A 23,196-nucleotide genomic window follows, 5' to 3' on the forward strand; every position below is an offset into this window, starting at 1 on the left:
CTTTATTTAATTGTTTATGCTAAAAGTAACGAAGGCCAACGAAATAGTACACAGTTCTTATCAACAGATGGCGCGCAGTCTCACAGTTATTCCCATGGTCTATAGAACGCCTCCAAATGCGCAGTACGATCTTCGGTCAACAGATGGCGCGAGGCACTGTTGACACTAAACAGTTATTGAAGTAACTGCCAGAATCAGAGGAACGGTTATCGCAGTAACCGTTACTTCTCAGTAACCGGTTATTTCTATCAGTTACGTTATTTTTTGCCACCTCTAGTAGCGAGTCGTGTCCAGTGCGGCGTTCTGCGTTGGGGTTTCGTGCTGCTGTTTCTGCGCCGAGAATTTCTTCTGCTACACCCACACACTTAATAAGGTAAGAACGACTGTTTTCATGCGTTCCCGCAGTGTTGAAGTATTTTCTTTGTTTTCTTTTGGTTTGTTTCTGCAAAGTCATGGTAGCTGTAAGGTTTCATTTAGGTTCACTATGGAGACTATCGCGTATAAAGCAAACCGCATTCGTTTATTACGCTCTCAAAATACTAAGAATTTCGTATTACAAACCTTGTTATTTTAAAGTCCTACCGACATTCCTATTAATTCTGCTGTTCTACGGACTTTAGGCATGAGAGAAAAGCGTAGGCTCGGACGAGATTTCTACTCGTATTCGCGCCATTTTGTTGAATTTTTTTTCCCGAAATACAGGTTCGTATTTGTACACATGTGATCCATAAAAGAATTATTCTGCGTGTTAGGAATAACAGAACAGAATGACGGAACACTGCTTCTGCAAGTAGATAAGATGCTTCTATGGCAACTTCGACTATTGACGAATCAAACAATTACTTTACGTCAGGATAGTGCGTGGACCGTGGGACAGTCTGATCCTATTGCTAATGGTTTGCAATCAAACCAAGCTAGACGCATTTTGACAGTTCCATAGTGGAGCATTGAATCCGGTATTTCCCGAAGCAGTCAGCTCCACGAAAACTGCCTAATTTAGTACAACTGATCTGTTAGCTTCTTTCTCCCAGTCCTGCATTAACAATCGTCAGCACGTCAAGTCACGCAAATGTGCTTTAGTACAGAACGCTGTTCCATTTAATTTCGATATCTTCACTTTTCTAGAGAAATGTTTTTGGTGACAAGGTAGTCTGCTGGGTAGTCAGTAAGACAGGTAATGTTGTCCTCCATTTCGTCTTTGTTCTATATGTGTAAGTGCCGAAATGAATGAATTCTTTCGTTGACCTAAAATTGATCCTCTTGCTGGAAATGTTGTCAAAATTCCCGGCGTTAGGGGCTTAGTCTTCACTTCTGTTAATAATCGTGCATCTCCAGGCAGTGACTGTGCCGTACACTTACCAAAAAAGTAGTCTGTTTTCTGCTAAGGGGGTATCTGGACGTGTGAAGCAGTGCCCCACGTAAAGGACCAGTACTGAAACACTTTGGCAGTAAAACCAGCCATCCTCAGAATCTTTTCTGATAAGTGTTTGTCAGTGCTCAGAACGATATCAAGATACAGAGTATCAGCTACAAATCTCACTGCAGAACTCGACTATTATACATATTCTTGATGGAACAGTCCATAGCTGTACTTTCGGTTCATAGCGTGCACGCTGGACACTACGAACAGGCAGTTCACCTGTGGACTGTTCCATCAAAAAATAAGTTGGGAGAAACTGAAGATTCACATACATGTTCTTGTCAAACCAAACGAGTGCTGCTGAGTAATACTTTATTAGGACAAATAAAGAATTATTCAACTGTTGCGGCTTTAAGAAGAACGCATTGTTACATTTGTAGTTGCCTACAGTATAAAGTGTGTTGCTGTTGCGTAGAGGAAGGAATACCCATTTTATATCACAGCAAGCGGATCTCTTGTCATTAATACGTTGGGAGTCATTTCATCGTCTTTTGTGTAAGTAAATGAAAAATAGCAATGCAGGTGGTTGTAGACAAACTTCCACAAAGAAGGGCTGATACGATAGCCACCTCCCTCAAATATGAGTTTTGTTGACATATTGGCCTGCATCCATAGATACATACATACATTGATCCTTGTTGCATAGAGCATTAATACATTTCGTAACGATGTGGGATGTGTCACTTGAACATAAGTTTCCTTTACACAAAATAGTAAATATTTTTATAGTTAATACTTCATGTCTAAAGATTCATCTATTCAGTAGGAGCTATCATTCAGGAGGGTCGACAGAAGCGTCCGATCCCACGCGTCGGCTTTGACCCGTGACGTAAGGGTGTTGTCGTGTGTGACGTCATGACGGCGCGGAGTTTGGTTTGTGTGTGGCGTGTTTGTAGATGTCGTCGTGTTGTGGTATGTTCAGGGTTTTCGTTTGTGTAGTGTAATGGGCTCAGTTTGCTTTTGCTCATTATCCAGAATTGTTAGTGTCAGCTGTGTTTGTAGTGGAGTTCGTTTCAGTGAGTTAACGATTTTGTGTGAAGGTTAATTTAATGTTCGCTGTACGTCGTGTGGTAATTTTAGTAGAATTAATTGGTTGTTTTTGTTTAGGAATGGATATGACGGATAAAATTATGTGCGCAGGTCAAGGGAAGTGTTCGATCCCGATGTGTGGCTGTGTATCAGATGTTTTTGAGCTATATGGGCCAAGGGACCCGTTTGATCCTAATTTATGGGATCGGGAGCTGCTGTTGAGCTATATAGGTCAAGGTAAGTGTCCGATTCCAGGTGATATTGTTTAGTGGTATTTGGGGAGTTCTGTGATGTCGGTTTTTCTCGTCTTTTTGTGTGGTTTTGTATGGGGGTGGGCGTCTAAATTTGTTTATATTTAGTTTGCCCCCCCACCCAAAACACCCCATTTCCCGCGCTTGTCCCGTTAGTGTCATTACGCTTCTTGTGGAAAGTGTGTGTGTGTTTGTTTTTCGATGTATTTTCGTCCTCACAATGTGTACATAACTTTATATGCGCCATATTGGAATCGTGGTTTATGGTCGTTTCCGCCATATTTGTGACGTCATGAGTCAAAGCAGACGGGCGGGATCGGACGCTTCCGTATTCCCATAATTTTCTTTTCTTTTAAATGTTGGTTAGATATCTGCCGGATTTTTAATGCTATTTGGCAAATGACGAAATATTTTTGTGGTAACATAATTCACACCTTTTTGTGACAAAGTGAGATTTAATCCAGAGTACTGAAGATCATCGTTTCTTCTAGTGTAACTTTGCTGTTACTTTTGAATTGGGGTGGGTCATTAATGACAAATTTCATACATGAATATATGTACATCGAAGGTGCTGTGAATATCTCAAGTTCATTAAATAAATGTCCACACGGTGTTCTTCGGTGGGCTCCAGCTGTTAGCCTGATCACACCCTTCTGTGCTATGAATACTTTTCCTCTTAGTGACGAATTGCTCAAATAAGATACCATGTGTAAGCAGTGAATGAATATAGGCATAGTAGGCTAATTTAATGATGTTCATCACCAGTATTTTGCAATAACCGCAGTAGCGTAAGTAGCTCAACCTAATCATTTCAGCAGATAATTGATGTTTCTTCAAATTAAATTTCTCATCAGTGTACACATCCAGAAATTTTGAATAGCCTGCCTTAGCAACAGACCTGCGTTCATAGCCTATATTTATCAGTGTTGTTATGCCATTTACTGCACAGAATTATATTCACTGTTTTTTCTCAAAATTTGATAAGTGTCCACTTGCAGAGAACCACTCCGGAAACAGGTAGATCAACACGGCTGTTCAGTGTGCTCCCCTCATCCACTGCCAGCAAAGAAAGCGTGACGTCACGGAAAAGTGACTGTCGTCACACGTGAGGGACACGATGATTTGATAAAAGTTGCGCGAATTTTATGTATAAAAAGCAACCCGGAATCGGTGCTCTAAATGCCCTTCACTTTCGTGACATGGAACTATGTGTGGTGGTTTTCGTATTTATACTCGCCTATCACAAAATATACAACGCAATTGATGCACGCTGTATTAAAGACCTGTTCAAAGCGTATCGTGTGTAGGGAGATAAGATTTGCTGAATTGTAGAAAACTGTGGCGTTCACGGATGAACAGCAGCGGCAGCCAAAACAGTTTCCTAAAAAGGTCTCCATTTAATCGCGATTGTGTGGAATCAGCTCTTCAGGGCACACATAGATATCCAATAATAAGGGAGTAAGGTCACTCGTGACTTGGGAATGTGTACAGTGTTTCCGGGTGCTTTCAATTCATTGGGTGTTCTGTCCACCAGTAAAATGTGATAGCCGCATAAAATTTCACATTGTGGTGTCTCACATGGTACTTGGGCCGGCAGTAAACGTGACTCAGCGTGGAGGCGGCGGCGAGGTGTCGCCCTGACACGTGGCTGAGGGTAACCTGCGTGCAGGAGGAACCGTGCCCTACCACTGGCTGCTTGCAGTCTCAAGTTGAGCCACTCGCAGAGCTCCATCGTGGGCTGTAACTGCTGTATGGCAGCGAAACTTGGTGTGCTAATGCGCCCTTGCGGAACCTATTTACACTGGAAGGAATGTTCCCATATGTAATGGATTGGGAACGGAACGTGCACAGGAAGGGACAAACAAGTGAGAAAGGCAGAATGTCGATATTATTAACCGCCACTTGCAGAACTTGTTCAGTATCAGCCCCGGAGACTTCCGCGAGGTGTTGCACAGTGACAGATTCGCACCTGGTATTGGAATTGATTTCCTCCGGCGCCAACTGGTTTCGCGTTAACGCATTAGCATGTCTACAGTGTTTCGCTGCCTTACCATACTCACAGACCACAGTCGACTTGTGTCAGTAGCTTCATTTTACTTACAAGCACCCGCTACTTGAATGTCTCAGACGGAGAAAAAAAAGGTTCGTGAAAATTTCGCTGTCACCTTGGTGGCCCATGTGGTCATAAACCATTTAGTAGTTAATCAGTGAAAAAAATCTGCAGTTTTCTCAGACTTCCGTCGTGTGTTTCACTTTTCTCAAAGCATCAAGGCTCTGCAAGTGCCCGTATTTCCAGTACAGGCGGCTGCCTAAACTGGAGCAGCTCGCAGCTGCTGATAGCGGCCGTCGACATTGACCCGTGGCGTAATGGTGTGCTGCGTGACGTCACACACACACACACACACTCACGGATACAACAGAACGCGTGGCTGCTATATTATTTTCTGTAAAGAGTGTTGTGGTGGAAAAGTGATCCGTAGCTTAGCCAGAGTTGTGGTACAGGTTGTCAGGTTACAGTATGGTTGTCAGTCAGCGGAGCCAAAGAAATGGAATGTTACAGTAACAATTTTTGTGTGGCACGTACTTCAGGCATGTTAGCTTTCGAAGAGTGTCGTATGTCCGTTTTGGTGATGCACAGTTGGAATCGGCAGGTTCAGTGCTGGGCACCGCTTGTCCCTAGTGTGGAGGCAGGTCCACACCTGTGCAGCAGGCCGGCCAGCACGGCGCCCCGCGGCAGCCCCCACGCTCCGGACGAGTACAGACCGCGCTCTCCCGCCCGCGGTGTTTTTCTGTCTGTTTTTTGTACTGCGTCTCACGGTTACGTTGCTGTGTTTCGCGCCCTTTCAAATTTTCGCAAGCCCATTGGCCGAGTGGTCTAAAAAGATACAAAATGGCTCTGAAGATCATCGTGCATACATACCTGTGGCGCGAGTTCTCGGTAACATCCAGTATGGCCTCCACTTTGTGTAATCAGTGATGGAGTGGCCTTCTGCTAATATTTCAAGTTCATTTGAGTCAGCCACAGTGCAATGAAACCCTATTTTAGTCGCTAGATTTTCGAAAATAAACATTAAGAGAAATAGGGCTGTAGTAGAATTATAAACATTATAACTTCAATATAGGAGCCAACCGCAGTTACGACACACAGTTTAATTACACAAACCCGTGACCAGTTTCAGATTTTCAAAAATGCGTTGTTAAGTGCTTTTACAAGCTGATCAGTACTTGCGTTAACCGCCATTTAAATGAATATTCTTTTCTGTACAAAATATCAAATTTGCGCGATTGGTTTTTCTGTGGAGATGCGAACCACTTCGGAGCTTTTTTTTCGGAGACCACACTGCTAGATGGAAGGCAACAGTGACCTCGACTACGGATTCAGTGTGCTTTCAATGAAAAATGAAACTTGGTTGGAATTTAATCCGTATATTTCAACCATCTCACTCAAGAAAAAGATAATCGCCCCATCAGAATTGTATTCAAATTTAATGACTTCTCGTATTGTTCTTCTGAAGATTTCATCGTTTCACAAAATAAGCAATACTTGGCAAAGGGTAATTTCAGATAAATTCTTGCTTCAAGTTGTCATTCTGTTACCAACAATTCGAACTAAAACATGCAAAAGTTTGAGACTTTTTTCTTCTGACTAAACGGATAGTTGCTGATCCGTTTTGGTCTGAGGTGCACTGATGAATCCACTATTGGCCTTCATCAAAAAGTCTCTTCGCAAACAAAATTTAAATGTCTGGAATGATCGTCTTGTAATCCATTTCGAAAGCATTATAACATTTCAAAACACTGACAGGTTACTGAAACATTGATTTTACAACATGGAGCACCAAAATCGTGATTTGGATGTGCAATGCAACTCCATGATTTAGTTGTTAAACACAACTAGCTCATCATTCACACGAGGTAATGAGCGTTGTCGGCAGAGGATCTCAAATTGATTCCATATTCATAAATGTCGAGAAGCCTCTTGACCGCGGTCAAGCGATAGCTTCTCACTTGTGCGACTGAATTCGTGGTTTCCTCTCAGAAAGGTCGCAGTTCGTATTGACAGAAAGTCATACAGTAATACGGAGGGAACCTCTATCTTGCTCCGAGCAAGTGTTCAAGGCCCTCTGCTGTTACTGATCTACGTAAATGTTTTAGGAGACAATCCGAGCAACCATTTTAGATAGTATACAAATGGTGCTGTCATTTACCGTCTGGTAGGGTCAGCAGAACATTGAAACCAAATGCAGAATGATTTGGAGACGATAACTTGTTTGTGAAAAGTGGCAACTGCTCCTAGGTAATGAAAAGTGTGAGGCCAAATAGAGAACCGACTGAAATTACCATTACGAACAACTGAAATTGGAGAGAACACAAAGAAAATGTTGTGCGGAAGCCGAACCGAAGACTGTGTTTATTCGCAGAACAGTTAGGTGCAACAGGTCTGCTAAAGGGACTGCCTGCGCTACGCTTGTCCTGCCTCGCTGGGAGTGTTTGCTGTGCGGTGATGGATGGTGACCGGGTGCGACTGACTGAGGACATCGAGAGTGTCCAAAGAAGGGCAGCTCGTTTTGTTTTATTGCCAAATGTGGGAGAAAGTGTCACGGATATGATACGCGAGTTGGGCTGGCAATAAGTAAAAGGCCATTTCGTTGCGGTGTCATCTCTTCACGAAATTTCAGTCACGAGGTTTGTCCTGCGAATGCGAGAATATTTAGCTGATTACCACCTGCATAGAGTCAGGTGGTCACCGTAATGAAGCAAAAGACACTAAAGTTATCGTGGAACATTCTGAAGGGTCCATTTTTCTCCTGCGCTGTTGGGAAGTGGAACGGGAAAGAATTAGTGGGAGTGTAATTGGATGAACCCTCTGCCAGGCTCTTAAGAGCAAATTGCGTGATACTCATATAGATGGAGAAAATGTGGTGTGGCATAAAGTATATGAATACTTGATCTGGAAAACTTACTTGTATGATGATGAAATATCCGTTTTTGTTACGAAATATCCTTATTGGTGCCAGAGCACACTCACTGCTCGCCGTAAGACGAGAAGCGCATGTATATTTCAGGTGTATGTTTCGGAAATTAGTGGTAAGCTTCTGTGAGAGAAACTGGTGAGCTGGTCGGTCCCTACATTTACGCACTATATAATCTAAAACTATTTACGCTAAGGACCCCCTCCCCCCCCCCCCCCCACACACACACACACACACACGACGGGGAGTGCCGCGCAAACCGTGAAAAGACGCCACAGACCGGGCGGCTAGCCCGCGCGGCGGGGTCACCTTTGGAACTACTCGATAAGCGTATACTTGAAATTTCATATCGGTTGAGTTTACGGCAGCAGAGAAACGTCACATGAAAGACGTCCGAAACGACTACAAATAATGGAGCCACTGTTTTCTTAATATTGGAAAACGTGGGGAATGCTCGGATTCCATAATAAATATTTACGGCTGCCGAATGATAACGCAGACTAATTCCTCACAGGAACTTGATAACTTTTCTGTACCGTTGTAAACTGGAACGACATAACACGACCAAATAGTACCAGGACAAGCGCTCCGCAAACCTATTGCCCCTCCGTGAGCACGACGACTCCCACGCACGCCTGCCCTGCCGTGTTCCGTGTCAGGCAGGCAGGCAGAGGCTCGGGTGTGGCCCTTGTGTTCGCCGGCGTGGCTGCCACGCGGCCCTCACAGCGTCGACGCGGAGCGCAGATGGCCGTAGAGCGGAGCGGTGCCGGACACACACACACACACACACACACACACACACACACACACACTGCTCTGCTGGGCGTCCAGTTGCGTCCGTTCGACATGTCTTCCAACCGTTGTACGTTTTTAGGTGAATTTGTACTCCGCAACCACTTCACATCTGCCATTTGGGCGTTAGTGCGAAGACTGAGACGAAGAGCCGTATTATGATCTTCCACTGTGCGGCAACTTCAGAAAATACTGCAAAATATTAATTCGTTTTCAGAGGTCCGTATTTTGCGAAGTATTGCGTGTACAAATATGATCGATCCGCGAATGCAACCGTAAACTCAAAAAGTATACAGTTTGCACTAAACAGACGTTCAGTTGGTGAGTCCTGCTGACATGAAACTCGCCCAACCGGTAGTACCGTTTCTTCCGTACCTCACGCAGCAACGTAATGCCAGCGGTCAGCACAGAAACGGAGGCGTTCTCTGAGCTGTTCCCGTGTTCTTGGCAGCGGCGGTACGAAAACACGGCCCCTAATGAACCCCTAAGGAGAAAGTCGTTAGATCAGTCGACCTGGACGTCCAAAGGAACAGAGCCACATCATCTTGCACCCCTACGGCCAATCCAGCGATGCGAAAGTTCGTCGTTTAGGTAGCGACAAACATCGATGCTTCCACAAGGGTAGGCTTACCTTGCTGCAACATGAAATTCCTGGAATCCGGAATGAGTTGTCGAAACGACTGCAACATATCGAGCTAAGCTGTACCCGCCACAGTTGTCTCTCAGTATTAAAACGGCCCATTCAGCTTCGCCTGTCACACTGCACAGGATACATTAACCCTCGGCGAATCTCCTTCATGCGTCGAAATTACGTGAGGTTTTTCAGTACTCCACTCGCTCACATTGCGGAGATAAAACTTTTTCAGAAAAGTGTTACTTGCTTTGTCGCTGAATATCAGCGTGGGGGCGAAATGTCCATCCTCAATTGATGCCTCCAATTTGGCGCAAATCTGAAGGGGCCGGCCGTAACAGTCCGCTTTTAATTGTTGTAAGGGATCCGGACAGTACGGTTTGGAGTGTAACCGCCGACGCACTGTCTTCCACACACTTTGCTGCGGTGTTCAGAGTTCGTGGCTTTTGCGTCCTGTTGACTTATGTGGACTGCGTACAGAAATCTCGTTCAGCCCCTCACCCCTTACACGGTTTTTTGCAGCTGCCACATTTGGTCAAATACCTCGCATGTTCCAACACACGAAAAGTCTTGCCTTGTCGGCATTTTGGCAAGGCGCTGAATTCGTAATGCCATGCAATCATATTCGTACACGTAATACTTCGGAAAAATTCAAATTCTGGAAGCGAGTGAATCGTTGATGGTAGCCTTCTGTCTCGCCTTTTACCCGTCGTCCTTAGTTTCTACACCAGTACGGTGCTGAGCAGCCCAACTCATGATCTCGATCCCCTTGCTCATTTTACACAAGGCCAAGAAGTCTTTAAATTCTTAGTCTGGTTGACAACATTGCATTTACGAATTATTTCAATAACGTACGTAATATCTGTACACGTAATGTGCCTCCAGGAACACCCGCAAAATGTTAACCATCAAAATACTTCTGTGCCCGTACAATTAATCACTGCAGCGCCTAATTTTAATTCACAGAATCTGGTACTTTTTGAACGCGCTTTGTTACACTTCACGTGCTGACTTTAATCCCAGTACATACACTGTGTACCTTAGTGTCGGGAATCATTCCGTAAGCAATGAAAGATAATGTACGTAAATCATGAGTATATGCCTACTTCTACTGAACCCATATTACTCTGTGGTACACAAGTTAATTACGTACGTACATGTAAACGATGCAGTTCCGCGTGTAACTGACGTATGCAAAGACGCAGGTATCGTTAATACGTCGAGTGTAAGTGTTTGAATTCTAAAATTGGGTGTAGAAGTTCGTTATGTGGAGAGCCAAGTACGGAAAACCACTGCATCAATGGCTTTATTCTTCTTTCAAAATAATGCTGAGAAATTTATACACAAGTGCTTTCTAACGCGTAAATACCTAGTGTATGGTGAGCTGTCGGTGTTGCTGTTCATTAACTTGTAATTCACGCCCTACCTACCCTTAGTTCACTTACAGTATCACTGAAGCGTCGTTCCTTTCCGTACGTAAAATTGCGATTACAAGTTACGAAATGCCACGGTAGGTGAAGTAACGTCCTCTCTAAAGCACTGCAGGACCTTTGCTTGTCTCTGAGTTGCACAGCTGATACAATGAATTCTCGTTACCACTCACGAATAAGTCCGTCTCTCGTTTATTTACGATTAAAATGCGTAATGCTTGGGAAAATCTGGTGATAGCAAATATCGTTCTCCTTACTGTTTATCAAAATATGTCCCCGACCTTCATGCCTTCTTTCTTTTGTCGTGTAAATTTTGCCAACTCCAAGGAAACAAGACGACCGGCAAGTCAGGGATTTTTGTCTCCTTATCTATGAGTTTCAAACAGCTGTTTCTCTTTCTTTTTCTCTTACAGAAATTAGTATTGCATATTTCTTTACTACACTTATTGCGTGTACAAATTATTTCCTCTTTTTTACTTATTTACATAAAAATATGCGAATAATCGTTACCACCTAGATGGACATAAAACATGAAAATTATATCTATGGACGGTTAGTCTCTAAATTGGCTAAAAGAGAATTACTACCATCCTTGTATCCTCTTTTATGTAGGTGCTTCAAAAACATATTCATTACATGATGAACGGTGCTGTTTTTATAAACTCACGCAAAGCTTTATTAACGTGACTTTTCTCTACCGAAATATTTCAGACAGGACTAAAGAAAACGATGGCGTCAACTCTTGACAGTTTTTGTGTGGTGATCCACAGTGCGGACCTTACTGTAGTTAGTTTCTTACTGTGCTTAGTTTGAAGCGTCAGAAATTAAACTTGGTATTTGAACCTGAAGTAAGTGCAGCTTGCGGGGATCACGTCATACAGCGATATTCTGCGCGGTTATGTTGTAAGAATTCGTACCTGTAGCTACGAGATTTAGAGGGATTTTTTCCTTGCTCTTTGTTCAATACAAAGCCACTAAATGTGGCACCAGTGCTCCGGTAGTATAAAACGGAATACGGCGACCGGTCAGTCTCTTCTGCATCAACGAATCAGAGCGCAGACAACAGCCACTTACTGGGAACTTTTGAAAGTGACCAGCGCAAATATACAAGGGTTACTGCAAAAAAACAGCCGCCATAAAATAAGTTCCGGCCAGCGTACTCGGCGCAGCACAAGGGAACAGACAGGAAAAATTTAGGTTCCTCTTTTGCCCACGAATGGCGCGTGGGTAGGGTGATCCTCGGTAAGGCGTCTTTATTGGCCGCAGTTTCTCGATTTTTCTCGTCGTCGTCGTCATTTCGCTGCAAGCCTGGAAGCTTCGAGGAGACGCGCTGGCGCTGCGGAACAGCGGTTTGTGGGCAGGAAGCGGGCGTCCGCGCAGTGCAGACAACTGCGGGTCGCCAGTCCAGGGTCAGCGGGTGACATCACGCGGCGAGGCTGGTGGAAACCGGCTGCTGCGAGCACACTGGTGGGGGGGGGGGGGGGGGAGGAGGGAGGAGGGGGGCGACGGCGGCAGCAGCAACACTGACGTCAGGGCGCAGCGAAGAACGGCTTCGGTGAACCAAGTACCCACCACCACATTCCGCAAAGTCGTCTCACGTTTGGATCTGTAGGTGGTTTCTTAGTTTTACTGCATGCCCCATCACGATATTAATTTTGTGGTGCTTTAGGTTTAGACTTGATTGATACACGACAAGTGTGTTGGAAAAGAGCACTGTAACGTATTACGGTTATGCACATGACGGTATACGGTTACATTCATGACGGTGCATTTTGTGTGCTTCATATCGTTTGAAAGCGATGTTTCACGCTGAGCCGGAAAACATTGGCGCGTAAAAAATGTGTACGCCACAGGAAGTTTTCAGGCAGAAGAACGTTTCCTTCAACTTGGCCGATCTGCTCGGCGGTGGAGATGACCCGAAGTTACGGGGGCGGCGCAAACACCGAGAGAAGGTAATTAGCGACTCGGCCGGGATTCGAACCTGGGACGCTAACCACGGACTGCGGACACTGCTGCACCGACCGTGAACACGAGTCTGTCTGGGATACGCTGTGTGGGGCTCACCACCTCTCTTCCCTGCTAGAAGTAGTCAGTGTTTCGAAATTCTTCCGTTCATTACCGCCTTAACAACGTCGCGTTTTATCTCTGTGGAGGGGGGAGGGGGGGCGGGGGCGCCAAGGGGGGATGTGAAGATGTTCTACAAAACATAAATCTACTCGCATTTTCACCTAGAACATGCGAATTTCTTCTCAGATGGGTCTCTGATAAGAGCCGTGCTGTCCGTTCAACGGAAAGAAAGATTGTGTTTTGCGGCATCGAATATCCGCTGACAAACTTCGGTGTCACGTTATTCTGTTTACACTTGTTAATAAATGAAATGGCCATGCTAGTACTCCCAATTATGTAGGAAAATTATATTACAAATCTCCTACTTTCAAAAAGAAATTCATAGCTCAGATCCTCAATAACAGAATTGTGGTTGTGGAATTGCATACAAAGAAGGATTAATTAAACGAGAAAGCTTATTCGTTGTATACAAAGAAAGATTAATTAAACGAGAAAGGTTATTTGTTGTATCTTGAAATATTGATGCACTATTCGAAGTTTTCCAATTATCAAATAGAAGATTTTTGGGCACAGGCCACTGATGTCATTGCCAAACAGAAAGAAGAAACACGCTGCAAGGCATGCGAAAAAACTGTCAAATTTGTCCAAGGGTGTTATCAGAGGTAACCAACAAGGATGTTCCAATACAGGTTTCACACCCACGTTCTGTGAACGTGTTATTAATAAAACTTCTATAATGTTTTAAACAGCTAAGACGCAGTTACTGTCCAAAGCGCTGAAATTCAATATCGCACCTGCGATTAAAGAACCACACGTGGTAGACAATTTCATAGTAGGCCTTAAATTAGGTTTGGAGTGTACCAAAACGCCAAAGAATGTTCAAACGCGGTTTGGCTAATCCTGTAAAATCTTAGAAAATGAATGATCTGTCGCTCAATCAAAGCATTACGTTATAGAACCGTGAAAAGTATTAATCGTAAACTGGAGAATAATGGCGCCCTAATTACGAAAGCCGACAAGGGGAACTCGTTAATTATAGCTTCCAAAGCGGAATACATAGATAAAACAGCCATTTTTTGATCAAAATGACATTACTTCCATCGAATCAGATCCTACTCAAGCGTTACATAAAGAGATAACAGGTTTGCAGAACACTAATAAATTAATAGGAGTGTTTCTAAAGAAATGACTCATGAATATGAACCCGAAGCCTCCCAGACTAACGAGACAATTCAAAGTTCTCAAAAACTTCCATCCGATACGTTCGTTCATGGACAGTACAAATAGTACGTACCATAAGCTGGCTGTCTGTTTACATTACAAAATTAAGGACAACTTCGCTTTCCAGAAAAATTACTTTCAGAAACTCTGTCGAATGGTAAATAAACTGAATAATGTAATCTGCCATGCCACATCCGAGCTGACCCCCTTTGTGGTTTCCAGCCTCCGTACCAACGTACCTGTAGATCGGACTTACGCTTCCATAAGAAATTGTCAGATATTGAAATTGATGTGCTCATGAATCTCCTGCGCATTGTTTTGAAATACAATTACTTTTCTTTTAAAGACAAAATATACTCACAACCGTACGGGTTAGCATTGGGTAGCCCTCTAGCAGGGATTCTTTCCGATATATTCATGGATACGATAGAATCTCAATTTTTTGTTAGTAATATATAGATGGCCGAGATACATGGATGATATTCTCTTGGTAATTGACTCATCCCAAGAAGACATAGATCAGATACTTGTACTGTTCAACGATCTCCACGAGAAAATTTTTACTCTTGAAAACGAGTCACCTAGTACGACGTTGTAGATCTTAAGTTATGTATAGTCGATGATCACATAGAATGTGACATCTTCATCTCCAGGAAGCATAAGTTTTTCTGAGAATGCCACACCTGCCGACTCTGCACACCCGCTGGCGCATAAAATGGCACTTTCTCGTTCTAGTATACATAGAGCGATATCCATTCCCCTATCCGCAGAAGCCTTGGAACACGAACTGGCAACCCTGGAAACAGCAGCGCGAAATAACGGTTACGAGCTTGAAATGGAGAGACTGCTCTAAGACAGGAAAGTAGATAATAATGGGACTATAAGTTGCACATTAGGTATCATGCCAGAAGTTAGTCCCTTCATAGGTAAAGTTTCATATTAAATAGGGCGTCTTCTAAAGAACCCGGGGTTCCAGACAATTTTGCCTACTAACAGTAGGCTGCAGAAGAACCTGATTCACACTTTAAAAAAGCCTAAATTGTCGTTATCCAGAGTTTACAAGATTGCATGTGGCAATTGTCCGAAATTTTACATCGGCCAAACAGGAAGAGTCTTATTAACGAGATACAAGGAGCCTATCCCTACTAAAGTTGCAGATGATAAGCGTGGTTTGACATTCGCTGAACACTTGGTGCAAACGGCTCACGCACTCAACCCTCCGAATAATACTCAGCTCTTGCATTGCGAAGTTCCCGTACTACATGACAAAAAATAACCTTCTTAACGACCAGCTGCAGCTGCGAAGCAAAAACTTTTTTGAAGGTGTTCAACCGTTATTCCATCCGCCATAATCGTAGGGAGTAATCAACATATTTTAGCACTCCCGTTTTGCCGAATAGCTGGGATCATCCGGTATTTCAAACCCGTAGTTATCCCCATGCGATCAAGTTCGATGTTTAGCTCAAATATGCTAGGTTGGCTTAAAATAGTAAACGCATTGTCCCTTCACTTTTGACGTCCAACAAATTATTACAAATGTTAAGACAGTCGCTTTGTCTGTGCTCCTTACTGGACAACGTGTACGTCCATTTCGTTAGCCGCACGCGGTTATTCATAAAACTTTAAGTTTAGGAGTACACGTTGGTACGAGTGTTAACAGTGTGTCGCGCATGCGCTCTCGAGGCTGTGGACAGTACCAGTACAACGTCCGTTGCTGCCGTACTGCGGTCGCGGAGTGGGGCCGTGGCTGTTTCCCGGGTAAGTTATTACAATGTGGCGACGTATTTCTCTATTATAGTTTTTAGTTTCTGACGTTGCCCAGTATGGACAAATCGTAGTTCCTTGTATTCTGAAGATGGTTGGGTTGTCCCAACTGAAACCTAGGTAAATCTAGGTAAACATTGCAACTGAGGCTGTTGTTAATTTCAAATTAGTATTTATACAGCTGCTGACAGGGCCGCGAAATGTTGAAAATGTTGCAATAACCTCATCTCCTCTTCATTACTGCTCACACATAAGCAGCTTATTTTCTGGAGTTGGGCTTTAAGAGCGTCGTTGGTGGCTGCTCCACGCGCCGTGCAGGGCGGCGTGAGGCGCACACAGATTGTCCCTACAGCTGAAAGCAGCGTCGTGCCGTATTCGCGGTGCGCACTAAAGGCTGCCGACACAGACTGCCGCATATCGGCGGCCATATTTGTCTGCACGACATGCAGCCCGTCTTGTTCTCTGGAGTGCGTTAGCTTTTTTCACAAAAACGTGATACCTGGTTTTGGTAGTTATATGCGGACATCAGTTTGAAGAGGTACGGGCACAGACAAATTTCGAAATTACCGATACCGGCTGTGTTTTACACATAAGGACGACGTCGTTTTGAGATCTCGTGATACCAGAAGACAGGGATGTGCTGCAGGAAGCTCTCGTGCCGACGTCACTCGCTGTTGCAGTTCGCTGATGAGCTCGGAATAGAAATGAAAGAAAACTACAGGTTCCCTTAGAAACGTCCTTCCGTGCAAGAAATACAACTGCGTCTTTGCAAAACAAAACTAAAGCTAATCCTACCGCTGATGAAGAAGGGAGCATACTTTTAAACTGGGCCAAGCCATAGATCCAGTCTCGTATTTACACCGTGACAACAGTATTGTGGGAAATCGTAACCGATTAGTCTCCGTCAGTGTACGATAATTCCAATTGCATATTCCAGTGTACCCAACGAGATTCTAAATCGAAATACAGTGATACGTAGTTCGGAAATAAATTCAACTCCATGTTTGCAATGTACGTGTTAATTCCATCTCCGGATCACACTTCAGTGCCCTTCAGAGGTGCAGACACTCTCTTCTCACGATTGCAGCTGTGGTAAACATTAGCAAATGGATTCGCATTCTACGAACCCGGATTGACGTGAGCTGTGGAAGTTTGTGCGGCATTCGGGTTAGAGTTCAGATCGGGCCCAAATTTTCGTGTTTCGCAAACAGCGGCCGTGTGTCCGGCTTCGCGAAATTCGAATACATTACCCAATAAATGTAAAACTGTTTCCCATCTACACGAACCTACCGTTATATATAGGGATATGTTTGTCAAGCCCTAACAACTTCTGTATCGGAAAAAAATCAGAATAAATGGCGATTTCGTAAGTTTTTCATTACTGTGTCAGATGTTACGCTTGCACATGTTCTGTATAAAGGAGATAACTTAAAGTGAATCGTTGCCACTGCCGGGTTGCTTATACTATTGTAAAACTTGCTGACACTTTAGTTTTGTGAAGCACGATGGATGAAGCTTGCGTATCTAGACATGTTGAAATTTGTGCCATAAGGCGTGGGCGGATACCTCAGCTGGCAAGACTGAAGCTTTCACGTTGGCAACCTCATGTGGGGCGTAAACGTCTCGACAGCCTGAATACGCGGGTGTGGTTGACGCTTTGCTGATAGGCGCTGAAGCAGATACTCTTCCTGCGAGGCTGAAACACTGAGGAGACACACAGCCACTGAGAGAGAGAGAGAGAGAGAGAGAGAGAGAGAGAGAGAGAGAGAGCGGTCTGCCACCGGGGAGCGGCCGCCCGCCGCGGCCAGCCCAGGCTCCACAGAGGCCGGGACTTCCCCGGGCAGCTGGCGCAGTGCGGCCACAGCCGCGGAAAAAAAGTACCTGTTGCCGTGTGGGAGAGGAGTGTGCGGCAGCAAGGCTGACGCGGCGACGGAGCGCAGAATGGCCTTCCTGCCCCAAGTACCCTCCGCCACACACCGTAAAGTGGCCGGAAGTAGCTGTTCTTTTTATTTTTGGATCGCACTCCAGCTCAGGACTCACTTTGTACTGCTAGATGTAGAATGTCGTATCAGAAAGTTCATCGACGAAGCATGTTCGTCATAAACGATAGTGAAATTTAAATATAGCTGTGTCATTGCTTAAAAGAGCTATTTTTGTTTCAATTAAATCTTGCCGTAGCTTTAGTAGCTTGCTAACTGTGGACTTTGCTGTACTTTCAGTAATCACAAAATTGTTCAAATGGCTCTGAACACTATGTGACTTAGCTTCTGAGCTCCCCTAGAACTTAGAACTACTTAAACCTAACTAACCTAGGGACATCACACACATCCATGCCTGAGGCAGGATTCGAACCTGCGAACGTAGTGGTGGCGCGGTTCCAGGCTGTAGCGCCTAGAACCGCTCGGCAACCAGGGCCGGCTATTTCCTATTGTACTTCGACGAAACGTGAATAATTCATAGTCATACCAACAGTGTTTGTCGGTATTTTGCGTGATACTTTAAAGTCCTCCAGGAATCATGTTGAATGACGAGCTGCGTTAGCGTAATTGTGAAGGTGCTTGGCTGCTAAGCAACAGGTTCTGAGTTCAAACCTTGTGCGGTGTTTAATGTTTTCTTTATTTAAAAACAATATCGAAGTGTCTTCATGAATTTCATTCGTTTGAATGTGATTATCTGAAATTTCTAGTGGCAACTAAAATCGACCAACGGAAAGTATACGCTGTGGACTTTTGCCTCTGCAAACTCTTCAAAATTTCGTGCAATGGTTTACTACACTTAATGCTGCGCAATAACTGCGTTGAACATCGAAACAAAATCGTCATTTATGGGGGGGGGGAAGGTATCAGTGAAGATGATGTGTTAAAATCAAATTTTTGGGCCAGATAGTTTTTGTGAAAGCGAATGATAAGTGTGTCAAAGCAGTCGGAACACCATGTGTCAGCACAGGCGAGCAGTGCAGTGAAGACAAAATGGCGCACAGCGCGGAATGCGGGGAGCACGTCTCTGTAGCAGCGGAAGGGTTAATGCGGCCGTGGTGGCTTTACTTCATAAACTGCGCGCTCCCCCCTAAACGTAAGTTTGCGAACTACACTATACTATACTATATTATACTATACTATAATACGGCGCTGCTTTTCTTGGCGTGTACATCTGGCAACGCAGCAATCTCCCGCGTCTGGGCGGGCATGCGCGAGCCGCCGAGATAAAACAATTGAACTATACCACAAATAGACACAATGAGGTTCTTGGTAAGCTATTGAGCTCTCTGGTCGCCAAATACTTGTTTAATGAGACACTTTCAGAATTCTGTCACAGTAGCTGTTCCAAAAATGAATGTTAAAGTAATAGTGTGTTTTGGCAAGAAGTACAATTAAACCGGTCAACAAGAGAAATGTGGCCGTTACTCACAAATACTGATGCTTCATCGAATGAGAAAAGGTTAACAATTCACACAAAAATAAAGCGCCAATGCTGTTGGAGTTGTGATTGAATCCCATAACCCATCGTATTTTTAACACTGAGCGACTGGAATGGAAACTTTACAAAGGACTTCATTCCTTTTCTTCTTCTGAGGAGTATTAAAATAATGACGAGCGTAGCCGTCGGGCAATGCGAGACGCACATGCCATATACTGGTTACTGACTTACGGCTTGGAAACTGACAAAATTTGATTCGCGAATAAAACGGTTGTTGCTGAGAAAAGTAAACAGTTGATAGGTGACAACACATTGCTCAGTGAGCTGAGAATAATGCGCGCGACAGGAATACGGCAGCTGGCCGTGTGTGCCTTGCGAGAGGAAGAGATCACGTCGTTCGAAAGACATCGCCATGTAATTAGATCTGCCTTCATTGGCAATACAGTTCAAAAAGTTAAATACATCAAATCACCAGAGACTTTCACGATACTCGTACTTCCGAAATAATACCGACCACTACTTCATTTGTGTAGACTGTTGCATAATTAGTTTATTAATGCTGTGTGTGTGTGTGTGTGTGTGTGTGTGTGTGTGTGTGTGTGTGTGTGTGAGAGAGAGAGAGGGAGAAGAAGCTTAAATGGTCATGAGTAAGCTATCGTTAAAAGAAATATGTCGTATGTCATAGTCCCGCTTTCCTGTTTGACGATGGCAATTACCTTTTATTTGTTTTTCCTAGTTCTTACGCTTGGAATTGTCGTAATGCATGCGATCTAATGCGTAGGATTTGGGTCTAAGAATGTAGTCGCTGTCATGTTGACGCCAGGTACACTCAGCTGTGTAGTGTCCCTGAGCTGTCGAAGTCATTCCTAAAGCTGAAGACAGCGTCGTGTTTTATTTCGAGGCTCGTCTAAATGCGCTCGGACCTGCAGGCACAGAACATCGCGTATCCAGTGACATACGTACTGTTCTATGAAGTGAGTAAGCTTTATTTTGCAGTTGTTGCCGGTAGTAATACCTTGAATTCAGTATAAAGAGCGGCAAAGTAGAGACTACTATTACAATTACATAGCCGCCCAGAACAAGATTGTAACAGACAAAACTAATTTCCTTTTTCAGGAAGAAGGAAACATTCTGTTGCACACAGGTTTATACCGCGAAAGACAAAGTTACAATGAAACGAGTGTACTGACCTCGTTATTTGACTAACAAGCACTTGTAAGGGTCACATGTAGATTAAAAAACAAGTGATTGAAATATAATCTTGCTCTACATACCTAATCTGGTGATTTTGCCACTATTAACACCCCTTCTTCGATACTTCTGTACACTACTGGCCATTAAAATTGCTACACCACGAAGATGACGTGCTACAGACGCGAAATTTAAGACAGGAAGAAGATGCTGTAATATGCAAATGATAAGCTTTCCAGAGCATTCACACAAGGTTGGTGCCGGTGGCGACACCTACAACGTGCTGACAAGAGGAAAGTTTCCAACCGATTTCTCATCCACAAACAGCAGTTGACCGGCGTTGCCTGGCGAAACGTTGTTGTGATGCCTCATGTAAGGAGGAGAAATGCGTACCATCACGTTTCCGACTTTGATAAAGGTCGGATTGTAGCCTATCGCGATTGCGGTTTATCGTATCGCGACATTGTTGCTCGCGTTGGTAGAGATCCAATGACTGTTAGCAGAAAATGGAATCGGTGGGTTCAGGAGGGTAATACAGAACGCCGTGCTGGCTCCCAACGGCCTCGTATCACTAGCAGTCGAGATGACAGACATCTTATCCGCACGGCTGTAACGGGTCGTGCAGCCAGGTCTTGATCCCTGAGTCAACAGGTGGGGACGTTTGCAAGACCACGACCATCTGCACGAACAGTTCGACGACGTTTGCAGCAGCACGGATTATCAGCTCGGAGACCGTGGCTGCGGTTACCTTTGACGCTGCATCCACAGACAGGAGCGCCTGCGATGGTGTACTCAACGACTAACCTGGGTGCACGAATGGCAAAACGTCATTTTTCGGATGAATCCAGGTTCTGTTTCGGCATCACGATGGCCGCATCCATGTTTGCCGACATCGCGGTGAACGCACATTGGAAGCGTGTATTGGTCATCGCATACCACTGCACAAAAATTTGCGACTACAAAAACTTTTCCCCTATTTGGCATTATTTGGTCTTCACTGACTGGGCTACACGGCATCACTTAGCCCACTCCGCTGCACAATGAACGCCCTTCGACTTCTCATTGTCACAATCAAATTGTGGGAGACCAGGTATCGCCCATTAACTGATGTTGCATAGAATGATTTGGATTTTCCTCTCTTTCCTCTGATATCGAAGTAGCACTCGGCACAAAGAAGGGAACTCGCACAATAAGGACGCTGCGAGGGGTCTTCATGGATAGCACGAGGTAAACAACGCAAAAGCTCTAAAGGAACATAAGTTATTTGACCGAAACACTGAACTGAAAGGTACACAGAGGTACAGGTACGGATTCAGCTCATATCCTCCTTGTGTTAACTAGCTGATCTAACTAGTATAGTCAGTGGCTTCCTATTCAAAATACAAAAGTCGAAACAGGACGTGAAATGTGTTTCCAACATGACTACCGAACTCGGATAGTGCGAATGAATACGTAACAGCTGAGAACAGCATGATGAAATTATAAACAAACAAAGTCTGAGAGAAACTGTATTAGTTAATGAATAAAAATGAATTATGCAAAGTGGAAATTCTACAAATCTAGAGGTTAGTGATCGATGAAAAAAATGTTGGGACATTTAAGAAGCAGTGAAGCTGGAAGCATTTAAAGTCACAGAGGCCCATACACACACAGCAAAATGGCAAAAGAACGCATGCTATCAATGAAAGCTGGGCATAAACATTAAATGGATGCGAATGAAAGACAGCGACAAATCAAAACAACAACAGGCGCAAGAAAGAAATCTGTAGGAAAATTGAAAACCAACTACTTCTAATAAAAACTGATGTTATGCAAGGGAAGATGGGAAGTAAACGTGTTGAAATAAGGTTCCGGACTGCACTAGGCTAAAATAAGATGAAGGACCAGATCGAAAGTCTTGCGACGGAGAACGACTGTCCTCGAGGGTGGAAGATGATGAATTTCGATTAAGAACCCTGTGATCAGTCGTGTTGGTAATGTGATCGTACTGAATTACTTTCAGCCTAAAAAAAGGAAGCCAGCAAGGAAGCTATAAGATATCTTCAGATATTCTGGAATAAGTAAAGATATTGACTTTTATGTAAACAGATGTATTACGTTCAACACTACCTTGCAGAATGAGTGTGGTAAACTATCTTGCAGAATCAGTAAAGTCAGTCAGTCAGTCAGTCTGATTTTACTTTGTTATATGATAACTATAATTATGTATTAAAAATTACGATATGATATACTGAAAGAAAACTTCCGATGCAGAATAGATGCAAGTGCCCGAGTACATTTTCTGATACTGTACTTGTGGAAAGGAGATTAAAGAAAGCAGACTGTACATATTACCTGAATTTGTGAACATAGGTAAATCCTCTGATCATGAAATGAGACTTTATAGAGCCAATACGAGTAATTTATATAGAAGGGGTAAGAACGGAAGTAAAAAAATTCATTTAAAACAGCCTGCCGCCGTTAATCAAGTATCAAACGAATAAGAAAGGAGTTTAAAAAAAAAAAATCCGCAAATGAAACTTCGGTGCTGAGGAGTATAAATACACTACTTCAGGCAGAAATTCCTGGAACGTGTCTAAATCAAAACTTCCGTTTGAAAACTAAATGCAATATCCTGGAGCAAAAATTGTGAAAGACTTCTTATGTGCTTTCACAGTAAAATGTTGATCATCAAATGCAGATAAAACTCAAACGAGGAAGCACAAGTCAAAGGATGGCCACAGGCTAACTTTACGGAAAGGTTGGTATTCAGTGTACTTGGTTTGACACTGGAAGCAGCGATCGAGGGGAAATGGTGTATAAAAAAGACATAATATATTGAACTTATTACAGAGGACTGGGTAGGGTGGTGATTGTAAAAAGTGTGACAGTCTTCAGTTGCACGCTCATAACACCTATTTAGGCTTCCATTTCCACTAATCCTAAGCTCTATTTGTACTAATTCGTTTGTGGGCAAAGAATGTGCAGGAGAGAAAGACCTAGGCACCTTCTTTCCGATTCTGCGTTCAAC

The 23,196-nt window shown here is 43.8% G+C and overlaps 1 protein-coding gene across 1 annotated transcript in view; it reads left to right on the top strand.

Moving 5' to 3' along the window:
- Nucleotides 1–293: 293 nt before the first annotated feature.
- Nucleotides 294–23,196, top strand: part of LOC126426643 (poly [ADP-ribose] polymerase tankyrase-2-like) — a 49,595-nt gene continuing 26,692 nt past the window's right edge. The window contains exon 1 of the mRNA XM_050088530.1: nucleotides 294–373. The gene's annotated coding sequence lies outside the window, so the exon portion shown is untranslated. The remainder of the gene's footprint in view (nucleotides 374–23,196) is intronic.

The sequence above is a fragment of the Schistocerca serialis genome, chromosome 11, assembly GCF_023864345.2.
Source record: "Schistocerca serialis cubense isolate TAMUIC-IGC-003099 chromosome 11, iqSchSeri2.2, whole genome shotgun sequence".
NCBI classification, from domain to species: domain Eukaryota; kingdom Metazoa; phylum Arthropoda; class Insecta; order Orthoptera; family Acrididae; genus Schistocerca; species Schistocerca serialis.